General features: G+C 39.8%; 1 protein-coding gene and 1 non-coding gene across 3 annotated transcripts in view; one reads left to right on the forward strand and one right to left on the reverse strand.

Moving 5' to 3' along the window:
• Positions 1-13593, forward strand: part of ARHGAP26 (Rho GTPase activating protein 26) — a 488882-nt gene that overhangs the window by 321919 nt on the left and 153370 nt on the right. The gene's annotated exons all lie outside the window — the stretch shown is intronic.
• TRNAT-GGU (transfer RNA threonine (anticodon GGU)) lies at positions 4225-4300 on the reverse strand. The gene has a single exon. It is a non-coding gene; the product is annotated as a tRNA-Thr (tRNA).

Raw genomic sequence — 13593 nt, forward strand, 5'->3', positions numbered from 1 at the left:
GGCCCCCTACAAAACCCTTCTCACTGTCAGGCTGGATTAAATGAATGTGCTTTTAAGCATATGTGCCTTGTTCAGGCCACAGAGCAAGTATGTGCATCATTAGGTGGCTCCTTGGGATAGAACTGGGATGCACAGAGCACCTCTTTTGCCTTTGGACTTATGCCCCTAGAGCCTCGGCAGGGTAAGTTTGTGTATAAATTGATCTGATGGTGCGAGCTTCTTTGATGCAGGCTGTGCAAGGCCTGGGTGGAATCTACAGGTAGAAGATAGGATACACAATTGTCTTGGTGCCCAAAATCTAGGCCTTTATTGCCTCGTGTTTGTTTTTTGTGTGCTTTTTTTTTCATTTTGAATAATTAAGCCAGCTGTCATGTAGCTTCAGGACATCTGGATGGAACAGTTCCAATGTGAAGCCCCAGGAGTGTAACCTGATTCTTGGTAATGGGGCACTTTGAACTACTCCAAAATGAGTTCCAATAGCCGTTTCCTTTTTTCTTTCTTTGTGTGTGTGTGTGTGTGTGTCTGTGTGTGTGTGTGTGTGTGTGTGTGTTAGAGGCAGAGAGAGTCAGAGAGAGGGACAGATAGACAGGAAGGGAGAGAGATGAGAAACATCAGTTCTTTGTTGCGACACCTTAGTTGTTCATTGATTGATTTCTCATATGTGCCTTGACCAGGGGGCTACAGCAGAGGGAGTGACCCCTTGCTCAAGCCAGTGACCTTGGGCTCAAGCTGGTGAGCTTTGCTCAAACCAGATGAGCCCGCACTCAAGCTGGCGACCTCGGTGTCTCGAACCGGGTCCTCCACATCCCAGTCTGACACTCTATCCACTGCGCCACTGCCTGGTAAAGCTTTATTTTTTATTTTAATAAAATCTTTTTTTAATTGATCTTTAGAGAGAGGAGAAAGAGAAAGAAAGGTGGTGGGGGGCTAGAAGTGGGAAGCATCAACTCATAGTAGTTGCTTCCTGTATATGCCTTGACTGGGCAAGCCCAGGGTTTTGAACCAGTGACCTCAGCATTCTAGGTCGACGCTTTATCCACTGTGCCAACACAGGTCAGGCCTGATGGCCATTTCAGTAAGGGAGTTCTTGTTCTTCCATTGCCGGTAAGGTGTGAATTGGCCTGATCCATATAGAACTGCTAGGATCCTTTCCCTTATTCAGTCTTTAAATATTGGGGTGCTTGTTAAATGTCAAGTGCTATTCTATGTATGGGGATATAGCAGTGATCAAGATAGATAAAGTTCCTATTCTCCTGGAACTTAAATTTTAATTGAGGAGAAAGGCAGATATTTACAAATATTCATTGAGCACCTACTCAGTAGTATGTCTTGTGACTATAGCAGTGAATTTAAAAGATATATAGTATAAAAATACAGACTAAATCTATTATAAAGATAATTTTAGGAAGCCTTAAGAGCTCTCAGGGAAGGCTGTATATTTAGAATAATGGGAATGGGCAAGGAACTGTTAGTTCAGGTGGTCAGACAACGTAACATGTAAGCATCTATCTGAATGAAGTATGGTACAAGCTGAATTTGGAGAGCTAAGCAGAGGCCAGACCAGGTAGGGTTTGGATTAGATGGGCAAGGGAGGAAGTTGAATTCTGTTCTAATTGTAACAGGAAGCCACTGGAGAGTTTGGAGGGCTTGAGTGACATAATCTATTTTTGTTGTTGTTTTCTGTAAGATTCCTCTGTTGCTCTCTGGAGAATGAGCTGAATGGAGCAGCCTGAATGGAGTCAGGGAGACCAGCTGAAAATCTGTTACAGTAGCCTAGACAAAAGACTCTGGAGATCTGCACTAAGTTGGTAATGGTGGAAGTGGGAAGACATAGTCAAATTAGGGATATACTTTGAAGATGGGGCCAACAGGATTAACTAACTGATGGGCTAGATATCATGTAGAGAGGAATCAAGAATTACTCCTGTGTTTCTGGCCTTCTACAGGGAAGAAAGGGAGGTCTAGTTTTGTTGTACCTGTGTGGTGGAATGGACAGGTGTCAGGGATGAACATAGCCAGAGATCTACTGAGAGCTGCCAGCATATAGGTAGTTTTTCTTTTGTATGTATCAATGTGAGGCTGAAAAGATCACTGAGGACAGATCTGTGGATAGAGGAGAAGTCCCAGGACAGAGTTCTGTGGACTGCAGCATTTAGTGCCCTGGTTGTGTCCTAGTTAGAACTCACACCGTATAGAAAGAACCAGAGTCAAACTCTGGAAGACAAAAGCCTGGTGTTTGAAGAACAAATTACTTGTCTTATTTAAGATAATGGCCTTGTAATTGGGTTTCCATTGATGTATTTGGAAATGGCACATTGTTTAAGAGTAGAAGCCACTTGAGTTTAAATTACACTTAGGCACCTACGGAGAGTAGGGGGCGGCTCCTGTAATTATCTGACATCTGGGCCTTTGTATCCTCATTTATAAAATGGGGAGAATGGTGGGAACTCCACCATAGTCATGTTGTCAGGTTTAAGGTGATGCATGAAGAGTGTATGTTACAGTTTTCTAGCATGTATTAAGGACTCAAAAAAAAAAAAAATGGCAGCTTTCAACCCAGTAAGGCTTAGAGTCTTTTTCTGGGAATGTTTAATGCTTTATGGAATACTGTATTTTCTGCTTTTTATTTTGGGTTTTCATTTGCTATTTATGACTGATGTTTTGGTGTCTGTTGCTGGCTCTCAGCTTGGTGATAATGCTCCAGTTGCTTCAGTCTTAACACTTAACTCCAGTTCCACAAGATAATAATTTTGTCACCCTGGAAGTGTTTGGAGAAATTTCTTCAGTGTGAATGAACTGAGTATTCTTTCTGGACTGTCACAATAACATGGAGTTGTGTCAACTCTTTCCATCCAGGAAGGGAAGTTCCCATTAGCATTTTTTCCAAGTAAATATCCTTTATACTCAAAAGTCAAGAGAGAACAGAATGCATACTCAAGAATTTATGAACATAAAGAATTGAATAATACAGCCTCTTTGCATGTGTTGAAGACCGACTATGTGTCAGATGCATTCAATATCTGATATCTACTATCATCACAAAAATCTCCAAAAAGCAGATACTGGAGTTTTTGGTTTATAGAGCACACTGAGATTCAAAGGGTTATATACTTGCCTAAAGTCACACTGCTACCAAGATGCAAAGTCAGTATTTGTACCCATTCTTCCTATCTAAATCAAGAGGCTATTTTCCCCCCTCATTACATTCTACCTCCATATCAGTATTAATTATAGATCTGAAACCGAAATAGTGGGAAGTGATATATAGCTCACTTTAAGCAGACCTCGCCTTCTGATGTATTTCATTTCCTTTTGGATTTCATAAAGCAAGCTTCCTTTTCAAATTCTAAAAGCCTAAGTGATTTAGTTCTCTCCAGAGTTACTATTTAATTTTTTTCCTACTGAACTTAACAAGTTTTGATGAGTTTAAAAAATGTAGAGAAAAGGTTTATGTTGCATACCTTCATTTGGGTATTGTATTTCTTAAGATAAATGTTCATTACTGTTGAATGTACATTTTTTCTGAACTACACCGTAAGTTGTAGTTACTAAGATCTCAGCAGAGTATATTTACCAGTTCAACAGCCCTTAACGTACCTTGAGAACTCTAGAGCTAGAGTGTCCCCACCACCACCCTTAATCACAGGCTACAATGTTTCCAAAATGGGGTCATTTACATTACTAGTGATTTAAAGTATTTAGAAACACTTCTAAAATTCTGGCTTCATTTTTCCCTCAAGTACACACTCCAGTAACTGCTCCACTGATTGGTTTCACTGTAGCCAGTTTTATCTTTGTCTCGGTTCTCTGCTTTCCACTCTGATATTCCCTGTGGGATTAGAGATCTAGTCTTCTTTGTCCGACTATGCCCAGCATCTAATCTAATCTATTGGCTCCCTCTTAGTAAATATTTATTTATTTATTTATTTTTATTTGTATTTTTGTATTTTTCTGAAGCTGGAAACGGGGAGGCAGTCAGACTCCCGCATGCGCCTGACCGGGATCCACCCGGCACGCCCACCAGGGGGCGATGCTCTGCCCATCTGGGGCATCGCTCTGTCGCGACCAGAGCCACTCTAGCACCTGGGGCAGAGGCCAAGGAGCCATCCCCAGCGCCCGGGCCATCTTTTGCTCCAATGGAGCCTCAGCTGCGGGAGGGGAAGAGAGAGACAGAGAGGAAGGAGAGGGGGAGGGGTGGAGAAGCAGATGGGCGCCTCTCCTGTATGCCCTGGCCGGGAATCGAACCCGGGACTTCCGCACACCAGGCCGATGCTCTACCACTGAGCCAACCGGCCAGGGCCAGTAAATATTTCTTGAATTGAGAAAAATATGTTCTGCTTCTTTTTTTTTTTAATTTTTTTTATTATTATTTATTTTAGAGAGGAGAGAGAAAGGGAGAGAGACAGAGAGGGAAAGAGGGAGAGAGAGAGAGGGAGAGGGAGAGGGAGAGAGAGAGAGAGAGAGAGAGAGAGAGAGAGAGAGAAGGTGGGGAAGAGCTGGAAGCATCAACTCCCATATGTGCCTTGACCAGGCAAGCCCAGGGTTTCGAACCAGCGACCTCAGCATTTCCAGGTTGACGTTTTATCCAAATATGTTCTGCTTCTTAACTCAGATTCAGTATATTTTTATCCTGTCTTGTATCTTGGGATTTATCTCTCCCATAAGAAGACCTTGAGATACTTCATTTGCAGAGGACCAATTCTAAGTCATTATGCATGGTAAAATTATAGCGTGATTTTAGAGCAAATAAATGCTCTCCAAGATGAGGCCTCCAGTGCTTTCATCTCTGCTTTATTGAAGGTATCCGGGTGAAGTCTGGCTGTCCGTGTTGTTTATAGCATGCCACCAACCCAGTCCACCTTAATTCATTCAAAGTACAGTGGAAACTGTAATTGAGTAGAAATTTAACAGCCTGAAAAAGACTTGTTTTTAATGACCTGACTGTAGGGGACAGATTAATTTCCAAGGAGATTTGGGATCCCAACTATGGTCACAATATTCCCCGTCACTCAATTCCACTTTTAAAAATTAAAAAGTTAATTTAAAAAAAAATTATATATCATTAAAATAGAAAAAGAAAAGACAATGAGAATGAGACTGATTTGGCTGTCTGTGCCCAGCCATGGGTGCTGGATTCTCAGCTCCCTGTGCTGATTGATTCGTGATGTCTCCTAGAAGTGAATTTAGAATGCATGGAGGAGCTGCTCACTGCTTTTTGCTCCCTTGAGCAGAGTGCATGGAGTGCTTGTGGGAAATTTGCCAAGAGAGCAGGAGAAGGATGATGACCTGAATTTCCACAGATTTGGAAGGAGGCATGTTTGTAACCAAAAGGGAGCCCAGCCCTTTTCACTGTCCTACTTAAAGCCAAAATCTGCACTCTCCAGCGTGGCATACTAAGGCATGCTTGATCTGGAAACTGCTTTTCCTCCAGCCTCGCTTCTCTCCACTCCATGCCAGAGGCCCGATGCTCTGGGAATGACCAGCTGCTTGCAGTGCCCACAGACTTGTGCACCTCTCTTCCTTTGCTTATGCCCATATCTCCATCTGAAATGTTTTATGCACAGGTAGACTTTGCTGCCCTCTCCATGCCTAAGTTGTACATTGTGTATACTTTGGTCACAGTCTCTGAAACACTCAATTCACCTGTTTTTCTTCCTCTCTGTTATAAGACAAGTGCCTTAATGACAGGCCCATTGTCTGCCTCACTGCTTCCTCTCTGCCTGCCTATACTGATGCTTCTCAGCGAGTAACCTCTGTTGGTAGAGAGTAGGGAGGCCTTCACCAGTCACACATACTCATGTAATTACAAACTGCCAGAGACTACAGCAGGGGTCGGGAACCTTTTTGGCTGAGAGAACCATGAACACTACATATTTTAAAATGTAATTCCATGAGCGCCATACAACGACCCGTGTACCTTACACATTATCCAGTAAAAATTTGGTGTTGTCCCGGAGGACAGCTGTGATTAGCTCCAGCCACCCGCAACCATGAACATGAGTGGTGGGAAATGAATGGATTGTAATACATGAGAATTTTTTATATTTTTAACGTTATTTTTTTTTATTAAAAATTTGTCTGTGAGCCAGATGCAGCCATGAGCCACATCTGGCTCGCAAGCCATAGGTTCCCAACCCCTGCACTACAGGGATTGTCCCTAATTAGGGTGGGGGGGCATGATATAAGAGCTAAAAGACTAGTAAGAGTTGGGTAAACAAAAAGGATGCAAGGGAGGAGGCTCCCGATTAATGGCATGAGTGAAGTGAGTACTGTAGTTGGAGTATATATAGAGAGAGGCCAAGGTGGAGATGCACTTAGGAGAAGTGTCAGGGGCAATAATGTAATTACATACAGTGAAAAATTTCTAAGTGAAATCATTAGTCTGAGTTTCATAACTATACAGGCAACACTGAAGGCCAGGTCTTGTTCAGGCTGTCCTGGTCCCAGACTTTGAGGTTGGTTAGTGGCAGAACCAGAGTGCTCCAAAGCATTTGTTCGCTAAAGTAAGTGTTTTCCCCTTTCAGCTGAATAGGGTGAGCGCCCAAAGTTAGCGGAGGAGTTCCAGCCATGCTGTGGTTTGTGGATACAAAGAAGGAAGCAGACCTCCTTCACCAAAAGAATGCCTTGAAATCCAAACTCGTTGGACACCATCTTGGTTGCTGAGATTATCTTTCTTTTTTACTGGTTTCTTGTACTATTTAAGTAATTTGGGCTGTTCCTATTATATAAGGAAACTTTCAACTTCTTAAGCCTGATAGATTACTCATCAGTGATTTTCACAAAGAAATAGGACAAAGCTTTGTTTTCATTTTAGTCTGATTGTCAGAGCTGGCCATTTGAAGTTCCATATAGTGGCTGCTAATGTGGCTTCTACTGATTGTAAAAGATCAGAAAGTTGATCATATCTTTGTTGAAAAACATTTTTCTCTCCACAGTATTTGGGAAAAGAATTGTGTAGCTGGATATAGCCATTCAGAGAACTAGAAAGCTTCCAGTCCCCTCTGAGATTACTAAAATGACACAAACCCTTTGTCTCTCATTTATGTAGAATTTGGACTGTGGTGGAAATGAACTTGGGCTTCCACCTTTATTCTGTCGATCATACTGACAAATTTGTCAACACACTCAATCCCTGTAGTGGTGAGAAAGTAAGAAATGACCTCAAAGAGCCATAAATCCTAAATCTGGGTTTTCTTTACCCTGGACATTGCCCTTGGGTTTATTTGCTGGAGTTAAACCAATCTTCTATGTATTAATCAAGATATTTCCTGCCCCACCTAGAGCTATAGGCTACTGCTGCTGAAATGCCTCCAATGTGATTTCTCTTCTCCAACCCAAGTCCACATCATGATTCTTCTCCCTCCCTGGGGTCTTCATACCACAGGACTTACTTAGTAAATACAGAGGCTGCTGGGTATAACTGGTTCTTCCCATGCTTAGACAGCCATGAATGCCTGGAGCCAGAGTAGAGTTTTGGATCCTACTTTCTCTTTCTCTCCCTCAAATATTTATTGATACTGTCTTTTTTGGTGCTGCTCCCATGGTGCAGTCTGCTTGTTTTACAGACTTGCTGGGTCACGTCTGCTGGGTCATTAAGTTCCCAAGCACTAGATAGAGTGGCGTTGTGACCCACGTTTGTTGTCAAGGGGCTCAAATACACTGTGCCTGAAGAATTGTGCTGAATCCAGAGTACAGTCACTACCTCATTAGAGTTCAGACCTTCCCGGTAATGAGGGCCCTCCAACGGCGTCAATAAGTTAATATGATTTCTTACACACATTCAAACTAAGGTGTTGCAAGGCTGCCCTGTTGTTTGACTGTGGGGAACCAGAGCTGTTACCACTTGTGCTATAAGAACTTGATTCTTTCATTGGAATTAAAGGAATTTGCCTTCAACTATAAAAGGATGAGTATCTATCTGTTGTGTGTGTTTTGAAAGCAGTTTTAGTGCCAGAAAGGTGTGCCTGATAGAGTTCAGGAGAGTACAGTTCCGTCTAACCCCTCTAGTCACTCATGACCTGATTTAGAATGTGCCAGCCCCTACCATCGCCTGCACCCTGCTCCCTACGCTCTCTCCATGCCAGCCTCAGTAGCTTTCTTTGATTTCTAACGTACTCCCTGCTCTGACCATAGACTCTTAGCCTGTTACCTCTGTCAGAATACTCCTCCATCTAATTAAGCTCTACCCATTCTTAAGAACAGTGAATACTTCTTAAACAGAAATCACCTGGGAAAGTGGTTAAAATGTAGATTCTTCTTCAGTAGATCTGGGAGGAGCCTGGGATTGGGCATTTCTGACAAGCTCCCAGGTACAGCTGGGGCTGCTGGTCCTCAGGAACTCCTCTGGTCTTCAGTATAATAAGAGCCCCTATTTACATGCTTCTGACATCGTACATCTTTCTTTCCCTCTTACAGCACTCTTCACAATGGTATAGTTTCTGTAATTGGTGCCATTTTTGGACTAACATTTATCTTTCCACTAAATTATAAGCCCTGTGAATGCAGGATCCACCTGTGATTTTTGCTTACCTTTTTGTTCCTAGGACCTATCACAGGACAGCATGCAGCGTGAAGCATGCACTATATACTTAGGATGGGCAGTTAAGTAGTTGACTGTTGAACGGGCTAGTGACAGCATGGTTAAATTTATTGCTCTGAGATGACATAGAGATTATAAAACCCAGAGGTTTGGGCCACACTGTAAAACCTTGGTCCTAGTCTTTATTATTTTCGAGGAAAGGTCCTCCTGAAATGTTGTAAATGTCATGTCAGGCAGAAAGAACATAAGGCAATTTATAAACTGAGGTTGTCTCATGGTACACAGTACATGGCTCTTGGTCTTCATTCTGTGAAAGGGGACTCTGCCAGCTCAGCTGGAATTTTGATTTGTGGTTTCCAAGTGCTGCTTTGTTTGTTTGTTTGTTTGTTTGTTTTTGAGAGAGGCAGGGAATGAGAGACAGGAACTTCAAGCTGCTATTTATTGTATATGTCCTGACCTGAGAATTGAACTGGCAACTTCTGTGCTCTGGGTTGATGCTTTAACCAACTAAGCTATCCAGCCAGGGCTTATTATTATTATTTTTGATTGATTAATTTTTAGGGAGAGAGAGAGGAGGGGGAAGGGGAGCATTTATTTGTTGTTCCATTCAGCTGTACATTCACTGGTTGCTTCCTGTGTGTTACCTGACTGGGGATCAAACCTGCAACCTTGTGTGGTTTTTTTTTTGTTTCTTTGTTTGTTTTTTTTTCATTTTTCTGAAGCTGGAAACAGGGAGAGACAGTCAGACAGACTCCCGCATGTGCCCGACCGGGATCCACCCGGCACACCCACCAGGGGCCGATGCTCTGCCCATCCTGGGCGTCGCCATGTTGCGACCAGAGCCACTCCAGCGCCTGGGGCAGAGGCCAAGGAGCCATCCCCAGCGCCCGGGCCATCTTTGCTCCAATGGAGCCTTGGCTGCGGGAGGGGAAAAGAGAGACAGAGAGGGAAAGCGCGGCGGAGGGGTGGAGAAGCAAATGGGCGCTTCTTCTGTGTGCCCTGGCTGGGAATCGAACCCAGGTTCTCCGCACGCTAGGCCAACGCTCTACCGCTGAGCCAACCGGCCAGGGCAACCTTGTGTTTTTGGGAGAATACTCCTAACTGACTGAGCTAACCAACCAGGGCCCTGTATTCTCTCTCTGTAAATATTGTAACAGCTTTTTTGAGTTATAAATTACATATAAAATTCACCCATTTTAAATGTACGACAATGATTTTCAGTCAACTTACAGAGTTCTGCAACCATTACCACACCAGTGATAGGACATTTGCATCACCCTAGAAATATTTTTTGTGTCCATTTTCAGTCACTCCACATTCTCATCCATTCCTAGCCCTGAGCAACCATGATTTTAATTTCTGTCTCAATAGATTTACCTTTTCTGAATATTTTACATAGATGGAATCATATAATATGTAATCTTTTTATGTGGTTTATTTCACTTAGCATAATGTTTCTAATGTTCTTAAGGTTGTTTTATTGAGCTAAAATTTATAGAACATAAATTAACAATGTTAAAGCATACAACTCAGTACGTTTAGTATATTGACCATGTTACATAGCCATCAACTCTATTCCCAAAACATTTTCGTCACTCCCAGGGGAAATACCATCCAAGGTACTATGTTCTCAGTTCAGAATTTCTAAAACTTTCCAGTCTTAGCACCTCTTTATGCTCATAAAAATTATTGATGGCTCTAACAGCCTTTGTTTATATGGATTATATTTATGTCTATTGACAGTATTATAAATTAGAACTGAAAAAAATTAAAGATATATTTATGAATTCATTAAATGACATTATTTTACATTTTATAAATCTCTTTAATGTCTGACTCAGTAGAAGGTAACCAGATAATATCTTCTTCATTCAACTTATTGCCAAATGTTTTATTATTGAAGGTTTTGAATAGAAAAGTCAGGCCACAAACATGTATGTAGTTGGAAAAGAAATAAATTTTTTTAATCACCTTTTTAGGTAATCTTGGACCTTTTTTGTTAATACACTAAAACTCAACAAGTGGCCATTTTTTAAAGGTTTATTGCAGTGTAGAAAATGAAATCATATCAGTGAACTTTTCACCCAAGATTGCATTAAAACCTATTGGCCCATCTTACACTTTGAATGAATTTTTTTACCCATGAATGGTTTTTTGAAAATGTACATTAGTTGTTTGGAAAATATTCGCTCCAGGAGTTATACAGATCTTCCAGTGGGACATTTCATCATACAATATTTTCTATAATCACATTTTTATCACCACTAATCTCATTTTAAAAAGTCATTAAGAATTTGGAAGTTTGTCAAGCTCATGGTGTCAAATCCAGAGTTTTCTAAAATTATACTTTTTTGCTTGAAAGAATGAATTATATCATTGCAATAAATACTTTTTTTTCTTTGAAGTGACAGACTCACTTGGTTCATTTTTGAGAAATGTCTGCCAAATACTGAAACCTGAGTAACCATGCTTTGTTCAAGTTAAAAAGATGTTTCATGAAAGAAGAGGTTAATTTAGTTGCATCTTAAAATAGTTGCACAACTGCTGTCCCACAAGTCAATTTTGGTATAGAGCGTAAGTACTTAATGCATATTTCTTATTTCATGCCAATATAAAAAGCATGCTAAAAGGTCAGAATTTAATAAAATTAGTAATTTTTACTTTTTGTAATGGATATTTTTTAGGGAAAACTGGGCTTATTTATTTTTATTTTCATTATTATTTTTTTAAACTTGTGAGTTTGTGGTGGTGAAAAATCCAATAATTATTGGTATAGCTTGGTACCACTGCCTAGATTAATGTTAAGGTCCAAGCAGTTTCACTGACCCTTGTTTTGGCATCTTGTAGAACCCCTGAAAAGGTCTTGGAGATTTCTCAAGAGTCCATGGACCATCCTTTGATAATCACTGTCCTAGCTAAAATAAAAGTCACAAAGTGGCCTTCTAATAAATATGCTCATTCCAGCTACTTCTTAAAAGGACTTTACCAGACTACAGTGTAAGAATTAGAAGAAATTTCCTTGTGGGTATATTAAAGAAAATTTACCTGATTCTAGAGAAGAATTTGGTAAATTCTATCAAAACAGAACTAACTTGAAAATTGCACCTATGTTGCCTATTAACATCTCAGATATTTTGGTTTAAATATCTTCAACTTACTTGATTTGGTGACACCTTTAATGGGACATATTTTTTTTAAGATTACAAAAATTTGAAGTTTTTGAAAATTGATTTTTATAGAATTTCAATTTTTAAAAAATAGTTCAAACTTGGATTCATAATTTCTGAGAATTCTATACATTTTTTGCTGTTCAGAAGACCTGCTTCTTCATGGCTTTTTCTCAAGTTTTTTTAAAAATATGGTAGCCAGAATAATTAAATAGTTCGGAGTTCAAAGCTTAAAATTCTCATTTTAAGTTCTCTTTAAACTCTTTTTGTTCTAGAAATGGCTTGGTATATTTGATCATAAGTTTAAATGTTAAAGTTCAAACCATGTAGACTTTCTTGATCTTTGTTTGGATAACATAACTGTTGTCAGTTCTTTTATGTTGATTATTTCCAATCATACAGTTTCTGAACTGCTTTTAACAATATCATAAGGTAATTAAAAATTTTTTTTAATTTTGCTACATTTTCAGAATAACTATTTTGCTCTTAATGGTATATCCAAGTTTGACTTAAAACTAGTTCCAAGGAGTAATCATTGCGGGGCTAGGTGACCATAAAGTAAGTGTAGAATGGCATTTTGAACTATCTACCTTCAAAAGCTATAGTGTAATTTTAATATACATTAGTTGGATCATTTTGTCTAGAAAAGGGAAGGAATAATTCCTTGCAATATTAACAGCAATGAGTAGATGTTATAGGAAAAGAATATTATGAAGAAGAAAGAGCATGATGCTTGGATTTGATTCATGGCTCTGTTCCCTCTTACTAGGTGAGTTTGAACAGATTACTCAGTTTCTCTAAGCCTCAGTTTCCTCATCTGTGAAATTGGAATAACCCCTCCCTCATGGGAATTGCATTTAATAGTAGAAGTTAACACATTGCTTTAAATTTGATAGATCCTCAGTAAATAGTTAAGTGGCACATTTAAAAAAAATGTTTTAAATATGACTTTGTAAAAGTATAGAATAAGCACATGTCAAAGATTTGTGAGCCTACCAGTAGAAATACAAAGCTGGTTCAAAAGAGGATAGAAGAGACTTGTTTACATAGTTAATGAAAGAAAGAACACTGAAAATAACATTACTAAGTTAGGTCCAGAAGTGGTTAATGTTCTATAGGGCAGTAAAACCTTAACTCTTGAGTTTAACTTTTCTTCTGGACAGAAATTATTTGCATCTCTACCAGACAAAACTAATTTGCAAACTTATCAATTTCACCTTAGGTTGAAATCTCTCTAGCTTCACAGCCCCTGATTTCTCCTTAGTAGTAAATAATAAGTCAAGCTAAAGTTACATTTCCCTAGAACCGCTGCCCTAGAATATTAATTAATAAGGGTCTGCTGACAGTATAGTCATCCTAGGCAGGTAGGGGAGGGTTGAAGAATAGAGGAATGTAAAGTCATAAGTGTCGGTTAACTTGGGTTTTAAAAAAGCATGTGGAAATGGAAATGAGTGGTTCCTGGGAACCACTGAGGGTGGAAGGAGTTAGAACTGAGACCCTTACCTTAATTATGGGTCCTTAACAGGCTTCACTCTCACTGAAAACAAAGACTAGATTAAAATTTATACACTTTCTAGCACAGGAATACAGTAGGGAATTTACTGTTGTATTTAAGCCTGGGATCTGGAAGGAAATTTATGACCACATTCAAATATATTCTACTGATGTCACTCAATGATACTCCTTGAGTACAGGGTAAAGAATATGTATTCTACCTGTGGTGCCTAGGATTTTTGTAAATAAAGCTCCTTTGCAGATAAGTTCAACATTATAAACACACAGGAAATAATCTACTATCAACTAGAGTCAGTGGAAGCAATGTACAGGAATATCAAAACCCAGGAACTTCAAATAATAAAACAGAAAAATTCCACAGAGACCTTACTA

This window comes from Saccopteryx bilineata, chromosome 4 (assembly GCF_036850765.1).
Source record: "Saccopteryx bilineata isolate mSacBil1 chromosome 4, mSacBil1_pri_phased_curated, whole genome shotgun sequence".
Classification (NCBI taxonomy): domain Eukaryota; kingdom Metazoa; phylum Chordata; class Mammalia; order Chiroptera; family Emballonuridae; genus Saccopteryx; species Saccopteryx bilineata.